Below are 16,105 nucleotides of genomic sequence, written 5' to 3' on the forward strand. Positions count from 1 at the left end.
TCTTACATCTCTTTTCTCTGGTTTTCCCACCAGATCTGCTCTGCTGCCTCACAGCACTGCTGTTCACATAAGCAGTTGCTGTAACTCTGTAAAGCTACAAAGAAGAATCACCTTCTAATTATCACTGGTGGGTTTTGATGGAGCCGCAGTCATGAGCACAGGGTGCACAATGGACACAACACTGAGTGCTGGGAGAGGACACTTAGCACTGAGCACTAGGGAGAGGATGATGTTGGTAGGGGAGGAGACCAAACTGTGAAGGGTAAATTCTGTTTGATGTTCAGTTGTGTTGGTTTTTCAAGCCAGAATAGAAAAGAAGCAGGATCAAAAGCCTTCACAAAGCAGAAGTGTGAGTGTAATGAAACGTAGTGACTAGACAAAAGAAATAAAAAAAAAAGAAGTTCATTATAAAACCCACCAAACTTACATTTCAAAGCCCCAGAAGAAGAGGTGATCTGTCAGCCACCCAGCTTGGACTGGGCACCCAACTGGAACTCATGGTCTGGGTTCAGTTCCCTGCCTCAGTCACAGGTTTCCTGTGTGTTCTCAGGCAACCTCCTCCATCTGCCCCATGACTGACTTCCTCATTTTGCAGTGGAGATCATCTTCTTCACGTTCATTGTGAGGGTGAAGCGTGCCGATGTCGCTGAAAGATGTGGATGTTGCGATGGGAAGAGCCACCCTGGAGACCAGAGCACAAGGGGTGTGCTTCCTCACAGGGGATAGATGGTCACCATGCTGCTCGCATTTCTGTGTTAAAGAGTAAAGGAAATTATTTCCAGATCTCAAAAGGGCTGATTTTCTTCTTTCCAAGTCTTTCAGGCCTACTTTTTTTGTGGAGTTTGGCTGCCCCAGTGCAGCAGCAGGCATTTGGAATATTCCCTGTCTCTCACCTTTCTCCTCTCAGTCTGTCTGCTTATGTCTTTGAATCACTCCTGTCTGCTCAATACGCGCGCCCGGCACAACCCAATGGGATCAGAAACAGCTTCTGTCATCTCACAACTTACGTGGAGATCTCCTAACATGGAAATATGGTTGTTTGTAAGAAAGAAACCGAAGAGTGCTTGAGGCTGGTTGGAGGGGTACCAAAAGTGAGCCTAGCAGCTGAGGAAGGTGGTGCGAGCCAGTGGAATGTCACACTCACAGACTCCTGCCAGGTGTGCACTGGCACAGTATGGCTGCTAAGGAAGCCCACATAGCTCATCACCACCAATGGCCCTCAGCCCCTCTGCTCCTCCACTCAGTCCCTGATAAGCAAATACATTAATTGAAGGGGTTTTTATATGCTCTCACTCAGTGCTGATGGTAATTCTGAGTAAGGAATCAGAAATGACAAGTCACACGCCTTTTGATGTGCCCTTTTATCTCCTTTGGGTTGGTTGTTAAACTTTTAATTTCTCAGTACATGAAAACTGATGTCTTGTTCCTTCCAAGGCTGGTCAGCTCAGAGTCCCTTGCCATGAGAAAACACGGATGATTTAAGATGTAGTGCTGTGGACACTAGACATCCTCTCTGTGCCTGCAGTGTTTGTCCCTTTTCCTAACTGGTGAAACTGCAAATTCAGTTTGCTTGCAGCTCTAAAGGACTAGGGCCTGAAAATGCAGCAACTGTTTAGTTGTCCACTGCTGTTTCAACCCCTCACCCAATCTACAAATAATGAGTTATTGAGCTAATTTAGTTTTATACAGAAGTGATCTTCATCTTGCAAATCAGGAAGGCTATTTAACACAGTGTAATTGACTTCAGCTGTAAGATTCAATGCACTTATCTAGGATTACAGGTCAATAAAATGTAATTGTGCTGAGAGCAACAGGAATTACAGAAACACCTGGGGATTGTTTTGTGCCTTTCCTGTGAACAAGGTGTGCTGAATGCCTTTTAGTCTTATGGTTTGGGTTATACTGCTGCTTGACCTGCCCATTGGTGGGAACAGCTTAAGTTGGCACCATTTGGTGTGGGGAGGTGAAACCAAGCAGGTGAAATGATGGGTGGCCTTCTTCAGTGAGCTCTCATTTCTGTGTGCCTGGCCAGAGTCAGGATGGGGGAGCAGGAAGTAAGCAATGTCTGGTTTCATTATGATGGTGATGATAATAGGATCCATGAGGTATGTGAGCTTAAAAGCCCTATAACATTGCAGGCAAAGTCATCCACAGAGGACGAGGCCTGAAATCAGCTCAGTGCCTAAACATCCTTTTGTCTTGCCTCACCCAGTGCAGAAATAAATAAGGGAAAACTGATATTTATTCAGTATTTCCTCTCACTATTTACCAAGTAGGAACCTCTGTAAAGCCAGCTGCTACCTGGAAACATTCTCTGGCCATCGTGCATTGGCTTTATGACTGTGTGCTGCAATTGTAGAGACCTTTTTTGCCCAAGTATTAATGAGCTTTTCATCAGCCACTCTGAATAAATGGGAAAGCATTAGATTTAATTTTTCACTTGCAGAGCTTCAGGGAAAAGTACAGCCTTTTTAGTGGGATGAGGACACTGGCACAGGTAGTGAGTAATTTGGGATGATGGCAGAGCAGGCAGTGTGTCAAGCGTCCTTGTGACACACATGAGGTGCAAACTTTGTTATTCTCTTGTAGAGAGGCATCCCAAACATCAATCTTTGGTCCAAACATAAGGTTGTGTAATTAGGAGTGCTTACCTAACACAATGGTTATTTTCTCCATTATTTTTCTCAGTTATTAATTATCCTGTTGCAAGCAGGAACGGAAAAATGTACTTTCAGACCAAAGTAACAGATTTGGCTGGTTCCAGTACTCTGACTTCATGAGCAATAAACTATATAATATTGCTTGCTACAGCACATGCTGTACTAATCATTCTCTGTGCAACTGCCTACTTTTTACATCATTTTAAGCAAATGCCAGGACTATGAGGAGTAATAAAACAAGACAATAATGGCAGAACAGGTAGGTTTTGTTGTACAAGTAGAAAACAAAACAAAAAAGACCTCCATCTCCACAAGCCATGAGAACTGTAGAAAGAGGGTCTCTTCGCCTGACAAAGTTAACCAGTAATTACTGAGTGCAGAAGACATCTTTCTTGCACAGGAACAAGCAGTGAGAATGGATCATGCAGGATGTCCCTGAAGCTGCTGCAGTCACATTTTAAGAGCAGAGAGATTGAAAAGAAAATTTTTTTTTTTTCTGGTTATGGAGTTGGCATTGCTTGTGGCCTAATGATTGCTGGTTCTTACTACTGCTTTGGGTGATCGTTAACTGGGATGGTGAAAATACTGATGTTGAACTTCTGTTTTCAGGTGACATGAAACTGAAGAAGAAATTCATGTCATGCCTAAGGTTTCAGTTTGAGTTGAGCTGTCAGGGAGAACTACTTAGACATTTGAACACAGTCTTTGCTGACTTTATGAGGTGAAAAACCCTATTTCGCTTTGTTTCCCACGCCTTTATTTTTTAATCAGGACATTCAAGAGTTGGTGCAAAATTAACTTAAAAACAAATACAGGGGCACTTCAAAATGTGTCCACTTTGCATGCATCAAAGTATTAATGTTAGCATGTGCACGACCTGCTGGTATGCAGCAGCAGACGGCAAATGGTTTGTTAGTATTGGCAGTGCTCTCACAAAGCCAAATACAATTCTTACATTTGCTGGCTTGACAGTCCAAAGTGCTTTTCATTCCTATCCATTTTTTTTCTGCTTCCTCTGTCTTCATATTGCCACCCTTGAAGCTTAGAGTAGTAAAATGAAGCTTCAAAGAGTTTATGAAAGTTGAAAACGTGTTACAGTTGAAAACGTGTTCTCTTAGATCAGGCAGATGAAACCAGTTCTAAGTCCAGTCTCTTCTCAAATTTGGCCAAAATAATATTTCACCTACATTTGGGGAGTGTGACAGTCCATTTCTCTCTAAAATAGCTGAAGTCGATACTTTTCTGTTGTTCAGAAAAATACAAGATTCCCCAAGATGTTGCAAGGTTGATGATACTCATTGGATTCTGTGCTGAGCAGAGCTGAATCTATATGCTTCTGGACATTATTTCTCAAACATGGTTGAGATTTCATCTTGTTTAGTATTGTCATAGGTTTGTTTCGTAAGTCTAGCTATGCAGTAATTTCTTACTTCAAAGAAATTGCTTGCCCGAAGATTTTTTTTAAAGCAAGGCTTTCATTTAAATTGAGTTCCACTCCATTCAGAAGAGTACAATCTTTGCAGATATGTCTGATATTAGTTTCATGTCCAACTATCTACCACAGTTAGGGAAATAAAATCTAATGTCATCTTCAGCCAGTAGATGGTTTCCTTTTCCCTTTTTATGCCACTTGTTTTTTCATTTCTTTTCCTCCACAGCTTTGGATTTTGTCTGTCTTCTTGTTTTAAAATCTGCTGTTGTATTACTCTCAATACCCAGTGTTTAGATGGGTCCTCCTCCATCTTCTCCAAAGCATACCAAGGTTCTCCTCATATCTCATGCCTTGTATTTAAGAATTAGTGGCATGATGTGTAATCCATGAGTTACTGATTCACACTGAGAGCTGTGCCTCCAGCAGTGCTGGTGATATACTCCAGCTGCTGGTAGGTGCTCAGTCTGCAGCACTGGGCTGGAGTTACTGCCAGATAAAATGCAAAAATTGGGTGTCATATCAGCAACATGGTTCCAGTGGAGTAGTTTATGTCTAAGGGTAAAAGCTAATATAGACATGACCATCAATTTCTCACCCTTCCAAGGGCATTCTTCTAATTAAGACCATGTATACTCTATTGAATGTTTCCAATACTGTCCCCTTAATCTATAAATTATTGGTCCATTTAACAGGGCTCTGCATACAGCCCCAGCTAAGACACCTGGCTGGTACCCATTGATCCTGGTCCTCCTGCCCCAGTCTCCTCTTCATTTACTTGCTAATGGAGTAGCCTGCTCTTTCTGTTACAGTCTCACATTGTTTCTCTAATTGGCTTCTTTTTCTTTTGTCGTAATGATTTTGCTATTCCCAGGCAGATTCCCTGGCAGGGGACTCGGAGTATGTCTGTCTAACATCACCCTTATCCTGGTAGTAGCAACCACTCTGTTTTGTGTCACCTTGTCTTCAGAAAACACCGCTAGAGGCAGTTGCAACCCCACTTGATCTTTCCCTATGTAGAAGATGTGAAAATACCTAATGAATCATTCTGGGGAGGTGTGACCTGCGGGATGCAGACGCGTGGGAGTGTTTATTTGTTGCAAGCATCAGAGGGGGAACCACTCCGTTATCCGAGTACCCATGTCAAAAGGTGGGAAATCAGCATGCTCTGAAGTTTCACTATACCTTGATTCCTCTCCTATCTGTTCTCTTCCTGGAAGGTAGTTAATTTTGGAAACATGCACAAAGAGGAGAAAAGCAGCATGTAAATTCTCAGGATTTCCTTTGGGGGAGAGATCCCGCAGGGGAAGGAGGGAACTCTTTTAATAATCTTTGCAGCATTTAATCCCAAGAAAGTGAAATAAAATCAGTGCTTCCACTGAGAGTTGGCAGCGTATATTTCTGTAACAAGACCGGTTCTTTGTAGTACAGTCTGATTAAGACTCTATCGAGTTGATTGAGGAGAGCAAAATCTGGTTTTGACAGATGTTTCCCATGATCTGAAGAATACAAACACTCCTGCAAGATGACAGACGGCTTGTTTACATAAGAAATCTTTTTTTTAATTAAAAAAAACCAACAAAAACACACAAACACAAAGCAACATTTGGATCAGTCATTCTGATCAAGGCAGTGTCAATTATTAGGCTGTAAAGGGAACTGATGACTCAACTTAGGCACAGCATTGCGGCGATCTCCGATTTTCGGTTTCATAACAGATTCTTTTCAGGAATGCTTTTCATTCATACCTGATGTTTAAATGTGTCTCTGGGAGCGTGTATCACTTTGTGAAGGGGATGTGAGAGACTGGTGTCAGCGTGCTCCGAGTGGCTGGGCAGAATTTGGGAGGAATTCCTGTACCTTGGTGGGATGCCCGGTGGGAGAAGGGTCCTCTGACACATCGCATTGTGCACTCGTACCTGCACATCGCCAGTGTTGTTACCATGGTAAATTTTATAGATAAGTTCACATCAGTAAAATTGAAAAGCACTTTGATTCAGAAAGTGAAATGTTTTGATGAGATCCCATGCTTAGTAATTCCAGCGAGTGCGCTTGTTAAAGCGGGTGAGTCAGAAATGGAAATGCAAAGCATTTCTCTGAACGGTGGCCGGAAATTAGCTTTGAAAACTGAAACAAAGCCCCAACCGCAGTTTTATCTATTTACCTAACAATTTTAGATCTGTGAAAATCCCTTTGTCTTTGGGATACATTTCAATTCCTCTCTTGTAGTGCTGGTGCGATCCTTGAGCTGGATAATCAACCATGTGAGGACTATCTTGGTACGTCTGACTTTTTTGGTTTAAAATATTGAGTGTCCTGTTAGTGACTTCATTGCCTCTGGTGCTGCCATATTCTGTTATGCTTGTGGTGCAATTTGGTGGAAATGTAATCAGGATGGGATGTTTTAATATTTGAGTTAATGTAACACTGAGGAAGAAAACCAGGGGAATTGAGTGGAGTCACTCAGCTGCTTATTACCCAATGCATAAGTTGTGTGTGTATATACATATATATGTATTTATGTATCTATATATATAGCATACAGGGCTATCTGACTGTTCTGGCACAAAAAACTCTGCAGTTTGGGGCTGGCTGCTACCCAGCTTAGCATGGAGAGGCTTCAGTGGTCACAAGCCCCTCTGTCAGGACACAGCTCTCCATCTGTAGGGAGAGGGCAGAAGGAAGTCATGAGTGTTTTCATGTTAGTAGTGGTTGTCTTGCTGCAAAAAATTTTAAAAATCAGCATATTGAGTGATAGATAGCAACATTCTTTTCTTCATCCTGCACCTTTCTCCTCTGCTGACATCTTGGTACCTCTTGCTTATCCTTGCTGGAAGCTTTGGACTTGTCACTCAGCCTCAGGCAGCGTAAGGACTGACTGCTTTTCTGGCAGCTGGAGTGTGGTCTGAGGCCCATCAATGTAAATCATGGTGGAGGATGACAAAGTAATAGATGTGTTTAAGGGACTTGCAATTCCCACGGCAAGGCTGGTAAAGTAGAGCTCGTTTCAAAGAGCAGGCGGTTTGGTGATTTTTCTTAATTACTGTTTACCTAAATAAATAAATAATGCATATTCATGGCTTTAACTAGAGTAAGTTGTGTTGAAATGTTTACTTCTCCTGAGGATAGTTATTAAGGGTGGGGTGTGGGGTGCAGCAATTAATAATAAAATATTTAGATGAGATTACAGAATGTTCTGATTGGAATAGTAAACATTATGCTAGAAATAAAATCAAATAAACAAAGCTGTCTTGAATTTTAAAAAAATAAATACTATGCTATCTGAAGAAACATGCTGAACAGAAGCAGTTTGGGTGAAGGGACCATGCCCTTGGAGCTCTGCAGTATCACAGAGAGGCTTCTTCAGTGTAAAAAGCATCCCTGTGGAAGAAAGCCCCTCATTTTGAGTCTGGAAAAAAGATGATACAAATATTGGCATCCACACAGATTAGTGTGGCAGATGTAACACCTGTCAGCATCACTTTGAGGCTAGGGTCCATTTATTCTTTAACCGTGCAATGGAGAGTATTTCACCTGCTTATATCAGTAGTAAATAAAACCTTCATTTGCATTGTGAACCTCCTCCCTCCTTATTTTGCACATGCCTTTGAAATTTGGACTCATCCTTTCATATCTTTTGGCTGTGGTTCCTTATCTGGTTAATCAGATCAAAGGGAGCCAGTGATGTGTTCAAAGATTCTTGTGACAGCTGTGTACCATTAGGCTGAATGATTAAAAAAACCCCATAATTGTAGTTTAGCACAGTAAATACAGATTGGTCTTTCAGTTTAACATACGGTTGCAGGCAAACTGAGCCTTTGACAAAAGACCTGCTGCTTTAACCCCATGCAGACAAAATTGGTTTGCCCCCAGCCCCACCTGCCTCCAGCCATTTTGGGCCAGCAGACTGAGCAATGGGTCTATCTGTCCTGTTGCACTAGGTTGGGAATGAAAAAGAAAATAGGGAATGGGCAGATAGTAGGTAGGGAGCACTGAGGTAACGTGTGGGGACCATTAGCCTCAAAGCTCCTTGTGCAGCTGGGGTGGGCTCTCTTTTCTCATTGAGCTGTCCCTTTGCAGGCTGCTGTCCTTTCTGTGCTGTTTCCTATCTTGGGCATCTTTTGGGGATGAAGGCTTCCAGTCCCCCTCATCTAGACCAAGTTGCTCCCCTCTAAAGTAGCTTCACAGAGCTAGGATGCTCGCTGGCACCTGGCCCACCCGGCGTGCTGCTGGCATGTCTCCTGGACTCCCTATCATCTAGAAACCGAAAAGCGGCTTCTCTTTGGCTGGCAGTGCGGTCTGACTACTAGCACAGCTGACTACTCCTGTGGTGGAGTCTTTGCTTGTGTCAATCACCAGTGCAAGTCCCTGGCTGGTCTCTGAAACAGAGCAAGATGTTGAGGAACAAGCACTGGTGGATGGGCTGTCTTGTTCCTAGCACAGGTGGAGGGAATGTCCCATTGACTCGGTGTTTGTGAGGCATCTTCACAGCTGTTTTTTTCTGCCTGAAAAATTTCCCTCAACCACATTTTGCTTCTCCCTTCAATGGATAAACCTTTTCCCTGACCCATCTGCCTGCTCTGCAGGATCTGTGAGTGGTTCTGTATCCCAGAAGATAAGGGTGTTAATGGTGGCTCAAGGTGTCCTGTTGGTCCATCTCCCCTGTAGCAGAGGTGAGTGGTTTTATAAACATGGTGCATTTTCCCCATTGGAAGAATCATTCTGGGCTACAGACAGGATTTCTCTGGAGCAGAAATACCCATTTCCATCTTCACCTTTTTTTTTTCCTAAGGGTTTCTGGGAGTTCCAGCTGCATGCCTTCTGGCAAAGCCAGCAGCAGCAGGGCTGCCAGAACCTCATGTGGGGTTTTGCAGGTTGAGAACATGTTGCACACACAGAGTGCACAGCACAGTAAAGCTGATATCAGCTCGCAACTAATTATCTCTGTATAAAAATTCCCCTGCTTGCCGTTTTGCCGTTAGAGGCTCGCTGGTAAGATTTATGACTCTGGCTAAAATGAAGTACCATTTCCTTTTTCTCAGCATTACTGTGCATGGCCTCTCTGGCTTTTCTTGTTGAAAAGACCTGAGTTCACCCAAGAGGGAACATATTTTTGAACCACTTTCCCATCACCATTCCCCCTTTCTCTTTTTTATATTTTTAACAACCACTGAAGATCACCCACAAAGCAATTTCATGTCTTTTGACTTTCCCCTGTTTGGAGTGAGGGGTGGAGACACAGAAGATGAGAGGCAACTCCTTCATGGGAGATGGAGCATTTGCTCACTTTCAGCCCTACCATAGCTTGCACAGGCAAGATATGGACATCCATCAACATGGGCTCTCTCTTCATAGCTTGGTGAGCAACTATGGCATCCAAGATTTACATGAGCTAAAGGATAATTTCCTCACTTCATGCTGTAGCATGGGGGACCACCTGTACAGCTGGAGAAAAAGCTGTTTCTCCTGCCCTTATGTTGCACATGTATGTCCTTATTTGACAGGATGATGAAAATGAGACCACTGACTGAACTTTCTGAACTTGCTAATATATGGCTGACTTCATCCTAAATCACCTTAAATTAGTTTGTGTGACACTGTAAGGCAGCTGGGGTTTTTTTCTGAGTACAGAGGGAAAAAAGAGAGCAATGTTGAGCTGCTGCCATCTCTTCCCAGTTGCAGTGAGACGCAGTTATTTTTGTATTAGAGCTTGGAGGAAAACCGGTAGAGATGCCAGATAAACCTCCCCAAAACAAACATTTGTGTTAATACTTAAATATTGTTCATCTTTTGCAGCATTTACTTATCTGTTTCCCACATGCTGAACCTTATGGGAAGTTTTTGTGGTTGACTGTGGCCTGTTCTTTCATTCTCTATGTTAACTGTTTTCTCAATTTGCAATTTTTAAAAGAAATCAGCAGTAAAAGTCTGACTGTGATAATCATTCAACATGGGAACATCTTTTTGGCATGGCAGGGGTGTGTTTTTGTGGCTCACATGTGTTGGGTCAGGAGCCTTGGAGCATTAACCCAGTGAGCTGTGTCATTTCATGATGCCCTCGGAAGCATTCTCATCCCAGAAATCCAGCACTGGCTAGTCTGGTGTCATCTTCCAGCATGCCAGACTAAGGGACAGCAGTTTCATCCTCATCACTGAACCATCTCATTTTCTCCTGTTTGTATATGTGTTAACCATAATTTCCAGCCCTTAAGGGGAAATAAGCTAGGTGTCTGAATTTTCATCAGATCTGACACAAAGTATTAGGCTGTGGCTTTTGCTGTCTATTGGTTTTACTGCATAGGACATAAATATTCAATTCGTGTCATCTGATAAGGTTGCTGGGGAGGGGGTTTTTCTCACAAAATATATTAACTTTCCTTTCACACCTAGCCATTCTTTCATGAGTCATAACCCCAAGATAAAATATTTTCGATGGTGGCTTTAAGTCAAGTATATTCCAATGAGAAAATCACTCAGGTTTTACATTAAAAGATTTACAAGTTCCTGTGGCAGTAGTCTTGAACTGCAGCCTTATGCCTTCTAGCCCTGCCTGCTTGATGTGTCACAGACCTAACTGCAACCAGAGGACAAGAAAGGGTGGAAAATTCTCCCTATGCACATTCCCCAGCTTCTCTGAAAGTTTTCTGTTTAAGCCTGGTTGGTTTTGTTAGGTGTAGCTGGTGACAATCCAGTTTTCAGACTCTGGAGCGCTCCAGGGCAGCAGCAGCTGCCTTCCCCTGCAGCCAGTCAGCCAGCAATGGGTGTCTTGAAGGTTCTCCTGGTGACTTCAGTCACAGTCTCTAGCTAAGGTGGCTCCTGACACTGTTTTGCCATTATCTGAGGGAATAGCTCAATCTCATCTGCTCTGACTGCTGACACAGCTCACCCAGATAGGGATGCACTGCAGAGCTGGTGCTCACAGCCCTGGGATGGGTGGGTACCTCCTTGTTTGTGGTCCACTCCTCCTTGGTTGTGTTGGTTTTCTGCATCCCACCTCTGTACACTGGGAAAAAAGCTGCTGTGCCCTTCTGACTCCTGTTTTGGCTTCCCCTGGTTAAACAATGCACGTGGGAACAAGCAGGAGGGATAGATGGGCATGTTCTTTCCCTTTGGAAGAACTCCACAGCTTATTATGAGGAAATTAGGTGCACTGAGGGTGAAGCAGACCATGTCTCTTTTGTGACACAGGTATCAATATCATCTTGGGTTTAATTTACAGATTTCAGGGAGAGATCAGGCATTAGATGTCAGGAGCACTGCAAATGCCTTCTCAGCCTCAGGCGACCCTTCGAGCTACAAATGTTCCCATGAAGCTACTTCAACCAGACAGAAATTACACACAAAATGCAAGAAAACACGTTTGCTGATCTGTGATGGTATTGCATGTAACAAAGCAGGATCCTTGACTTCACTGGGATCAATTTCTGTACACATTTGTGTAAGTAGCATCATTGCACCCCACCAGGTGAGGCACTGCTTCAGAAAACACCAGGTCTGCTCTGTTTGCAGACCTGTGCTCACCGCTCCCAGCTCGCAGGTGCTCCGCCTTTCTTAAATGTTTTTTCCTCTTGTCTGCATCTGGGAGAAGCTCATCAACTGCTCTCCTTGTGTGGGTCATTTTACTTAGCCCTCATTCTACCCACCTATGCTGAACATCAGGATAAACAACCCACTGTGTATTTGCTGCATTTGTGTATTTGTTGCTCACTTCCCAGCATCTCCAGTGTTCTTGAGCACAACTACATGATTTTCTGTGCTTGAAACACCTTTCATGATAAGTGGAGTAATACCCAGGTACATTCATCATGCCCTTCTCAATTCACCTTTCTTGGTTTGTTTGTTGCAAACAGAAGAAGTTGCCAGTTTTCTCCTTTTAAGCATTAAAGGCCTGTTAAAAACAAAACCTCTCCTTTGAACACTCTCTCTGTATAACAGAAATCCAAACTGGAAGGTGTTTTATTGAAGCAAATGGTTTTTCAATTTCTTGCATTCTTCTGCCAGTTAGAGTGTCTGGTGTGTCTTCCTTTACATTTGCATTCCTCAGTGCTAATTTCAGCTGCCAGGTGGTACTGGAAGCCATCAGAAGGGGGGAGAAAGAAGGTAACCTGGTTCAAAAACTGTACAAGAGGTTGTTAAATAAGTTTTTTTTAAAAATCAAACAGATTTACAAAGTCCAGTTGGAAGTATTGTTATTTTTCTAGATTTCTTTGCAAGCTCTTAAGGCAGATGCTTCTTTTTAGAATAAATGTAAGGTTTTCTTGCAACCTCCAAGACTGCAGGAGCTGGTTCTTCGAGCTGGTGTAGGACAGTGATTTTGTGGCCTCTCATGACCCTGTTAACTGATGGCCCACATGTGCAGGTCTGTGCTGAGAGCTGAGACCTTGATGTGAGCAAGCCTTGGAGCAGAGAGTAGATCTTACCCTGCCTAAGATTCTTCCAATGCTGTAAACCTGGCTGATCAGCCTGTTAAACTGCTGAAATTCCTCTTCAGTAGGTGCACGGTTGGCTCTTCCCATGAGCTCAGTTTTTGTGTATTCCTGTAGGTTTGCAGCTGTAGTAACAGCTTTGCCTTTAATACTTTGCCTGTTTCAGGACAAGTCTTTTGTCGAAGGGAAGGCATGAAGGAGCCCTCGTGCTGAGCATAGGCAGGGGTCAAGTTTCATTCTACCCTAAGCTGACCCCTGGGCAGGGAGATTCCTGCTTTAGTCTTTTAGATCATGTGTAAAACCTGATGCTGGCTGGATCATCCCGCATAGGGCAAGAATATCTGGGGAACATGGGGAGAGGTATGGAGTGAGACATTTGCAGAAGGGAATGAAATGTTTGGGATGCAGCCTCATGCTTTCTACAGCAGTGAACATCAATCAGACCTTCTCAGAAAAGCTTCAGTGGTGCTGAAAGTCTTCTTTCTCCCCCCACCTCCTGTGCCCTTGATTTTCTCTTGTTTCCCTATTCCCAACGTCTGTTTATTCTCTTTTTCATCTGATACACCGTGGCATGTGCAATTTTTGCTCAGGAAAATAAGTTATGCTTAAAAACACAGAGGCTTCCCTGGTTTTAGTCCTTTGGCCATTGAGTAAGCAACAGTTATTTTTGTTCTACAGTGATTTATGACTGAACAGATTTAGAGTTTATATTTTTAGGTTTATAGGCAATTTAAATAATCTATATTTGTGACTATAAATATTTGGTATTCTTACAGTCTGTCAATGAATGTTATGCCCAATTGGAGAAAACTGTATAAACTAAAGAGACACAAGCATTGTGTTCCTAGCACAGCCTCATGATTCTTTTCAAGTACCTAATTAGGCAATCCTTAAAGGTAGCAAGAGTTTGAGCATTGTTGGTGAACCATCTAGAAGGGTGCCATCCAGAGGAAATAACCTGCTTTCCATAAGTGAATCAATTCTCCACAAAACTTGGAGTACAATGCAGTAGGATCACTGCTCAGAAATTATTGAATTTTTTTACCAGGAACAGCATACTTAGAAAAATAACCACCAAGTCTCTCTCATTTGCACTGCTTTTTGTTTCCCCCCCCCCCACACACACTTTTTTATGGAGTCATAAACAAGCATTAGTCATAATAAATAGACATAGCAGACATCTCTTGAGAAACCAGGATTTTTTACTGAAGAGTTAATTTTGCATGTTTTTAAAAAATAAGAGTAGTTTTTTAAAAGATCTAAACTTCTGGGGTTTATTTTCCTCTGCCTCACCTCCCCCTTTATCTAGCTTTAGTTTGTGGTAATCCTGCAGACACAGCCTTTGCAGTGATCCTGTGAAGACAGATACATGCCACTGCTTGTACTGCTGCTGTCCCCTTCTGTTCAAAAGAAAACCATCTTCCTTTCCACTCCCAGTTGCCAACTTCACTCAAGTAAATAGTAGTTAAGCATTCCAATGTTTTTTCCAGGAAAACAGTGAAGTATTGGGCACTGGCAACTTGAAAACCTCAGCCTGAGAACCCCTGTAGCTTAAAGCTAATTACTTCTCCTTCCACAAGTATTTCCTCCCCAGCCACTTCAGAGTGTGACCATTTCCTTGATAGATGGGGGAAGCCTTTTCTGGGATTGGGACTGTGCTCACTGTGGGGTCTGGGCTGTGTGATGATGCTGGGATTGGCTGCTGGAGGTTTCACCCTCCCTGCTCCAGCCTTCTGGCCCCAGCCCTGCTCTCACCAGCCTTCCCCATCCCAGAGTGCCTCCCCTCCAGGGACTCCAGCCCTGAGCCCCTTGCACAGAGGTGACAGCACAGTGAATTTTCTGTGGGCAGATGAACATTGCATTCTCTTTCCAGTTTTCTTTTGACATGGACTGGCATGACAGGTAGCTTTGCTTTAGGGTAGCTGCAGGATTATGACACACATTGCATCGACCCAGGGATACCAAATTAAGCTGATGGTGTTTCTTTGAAGCTCGCCAGAGTAAAGGAGAAACAAAGGAACAAATTTTGTGTTCCTAACCTATATTCCTTGATAAAATCAATGCAAAGCTTTGACAAAAGCCAATATTAATTATTATTTAAAGCCTACTAGATAAATTTGCTGGTTTTGTGATAACTCCTTTCTGGTGTGATGTACAGTTTCATAAAACCACAGGGTGATTTAGGTTCAGCTTTTTATCTGGTTCCAACCCATCTGCCATGGGCAGGGACAACTATCACTAGACCAGGTCACTCAAAGCCCAATCCAGCCTTGGCCTAGAACACTTCCAGGGATGGAGCATCCACAGCTTCTCTGTGCAACCTGCTCCAGTGCCTTGCCACCATCACACTAAAGAACTCCTTAGTATGTATGCGTAACAGTGCACGTACCTGTGGTGTGATCTGGTAGAGTAATCTCAGAAATGTGATTATTAGTTACTTTAGGTGTTAGCTTATCTGTTCAGAATTCTTTTCAGGGGCCTTATGACTGAAAGGAAAACATGGTCTTTGTAGGAAGGTATCTACAGCTTAAAGCTTTGACAAAGTGTGAAATGGACATAAAGTAATTGTCATGTTTGGCATAAAAACCTTCTATATTAAAGAAAAAAGATGCCCCAGCGTGTTTTTTAGAATCAGAGGGAAAAAACAAAGAGGTGTTGGTAAAGATTCAGTGCTTGATTTTTTTAAATTCGTGCCTTTATTTTATTTTAGGTTGCTCCAACTGAGTTGCCAGAACACTGCCCCACAGAACTTTGGAGGGTCACTTCTTAATGGATTGCTGCAGCCTCTTAATTTCTCCATTGATCCTGTTCCCTGCATCGTGAGAACATTTTAGCCAGCACAGAACCTAGAAAAGTTACATGTAAGTTGTGATTCCAATTCCTTTCTATTTAAAGAAAAAATGAAAAAAAAAAGATCTTGGGAATGCAAGGTAGAGGCAGTAAATATCACACTTTAGAAAAACACCGTAAAAGCTGTAATTCAACTGCAAACATTAGGTGGTGAATAAATTGTTATTGAAGTAGTTACTTGCTTTTTTAACCTAAATAGTGATTGTCATTTTGACGGCTTTTCTAAGTGTTCTGCTACTACGGTAAACCATAGTGAGAATTGCCTAAAATAGCTCTGTTCCCCCACTGCTCTAACGGCGCTTTGTTTTTCTCTGCAACGGGCTGCATGTGTGCACACTTGCCTTGGTGTACCCTGCCAAAGTTGCACGTGCTCCATGTCAGTTTGGAGGCCATCACCTGCCCTACAGGACTGCAGGCACCCTTCTATTTCTCCCTGATAGAATCCATATGCTTCTCCTTTTGGGTTCCTGGAGTATTTCCCTTGGAGGAGCCCTGATGCTGCTTCATCCTTCAGCCTGCTGCTCCAAAAGGCTCTGTAAGCATCAGAAGTGTCTTTATTCTACCTCCTGCTCCTTCCAGGTGGAATCAGTGCTCCACCTGAGTGTAGGAGGGTAAAGAAAGTTGTGCATAGATCTCCTAGGGACAGATTGAGAGGACTGCAGATCCCTTCCTAACTTCTCAGCTGGAGCAGTAGTCCCCTGTGCTTGTTGTGCTTGTTTGATATTTCACCCAAGATGGGG

At 43.0% G+C, this 16,105-nt stretch overlaps 1 protein-coding gene across 7 annotated transcripts in view; it reads left to right on the forward strand.

Annotated features, from left to right (window-relative positions):
- Positions 1-16,105, forward strand: part of BACH2 (BACH transcriptional regulator 2) — a 188,123-nt gene that overhangs the window by 88,830 nt on the left and 83,188 nt on the right. For 6 of the 7 annotated variants that reach the window (XM_077174756.1, XM_054630335.2, XM_077174757.1 and 3 more), the window contains one exon: positions 15,226-15,376. The exons of the other annotated variant lie outside the window; for it this stretch is intronic. The gene's annotated coding sequence lies outside the window, so the exon portion shown is untranslated. The remainder of the gene's footprint in view (positions 1-15,225; positions 15,377-16,105) is intronic. 7 annotated transcript variants of the gene reach the window in all.

Source organism: Agelaius phoeniceus, chromosome 3 (assembly GCF_051311805.1).
Source record: "Agelaius phoeniceus isolate bAgePho1 chromosome 3, bAgePho1.hap1, whole genome shotgun sequence".
NCBI lineage: Eukaryota > Metazoa > Chordata > Aves > Passeriformes > Icteridae > Agelaius > Agelaius phoeniceus.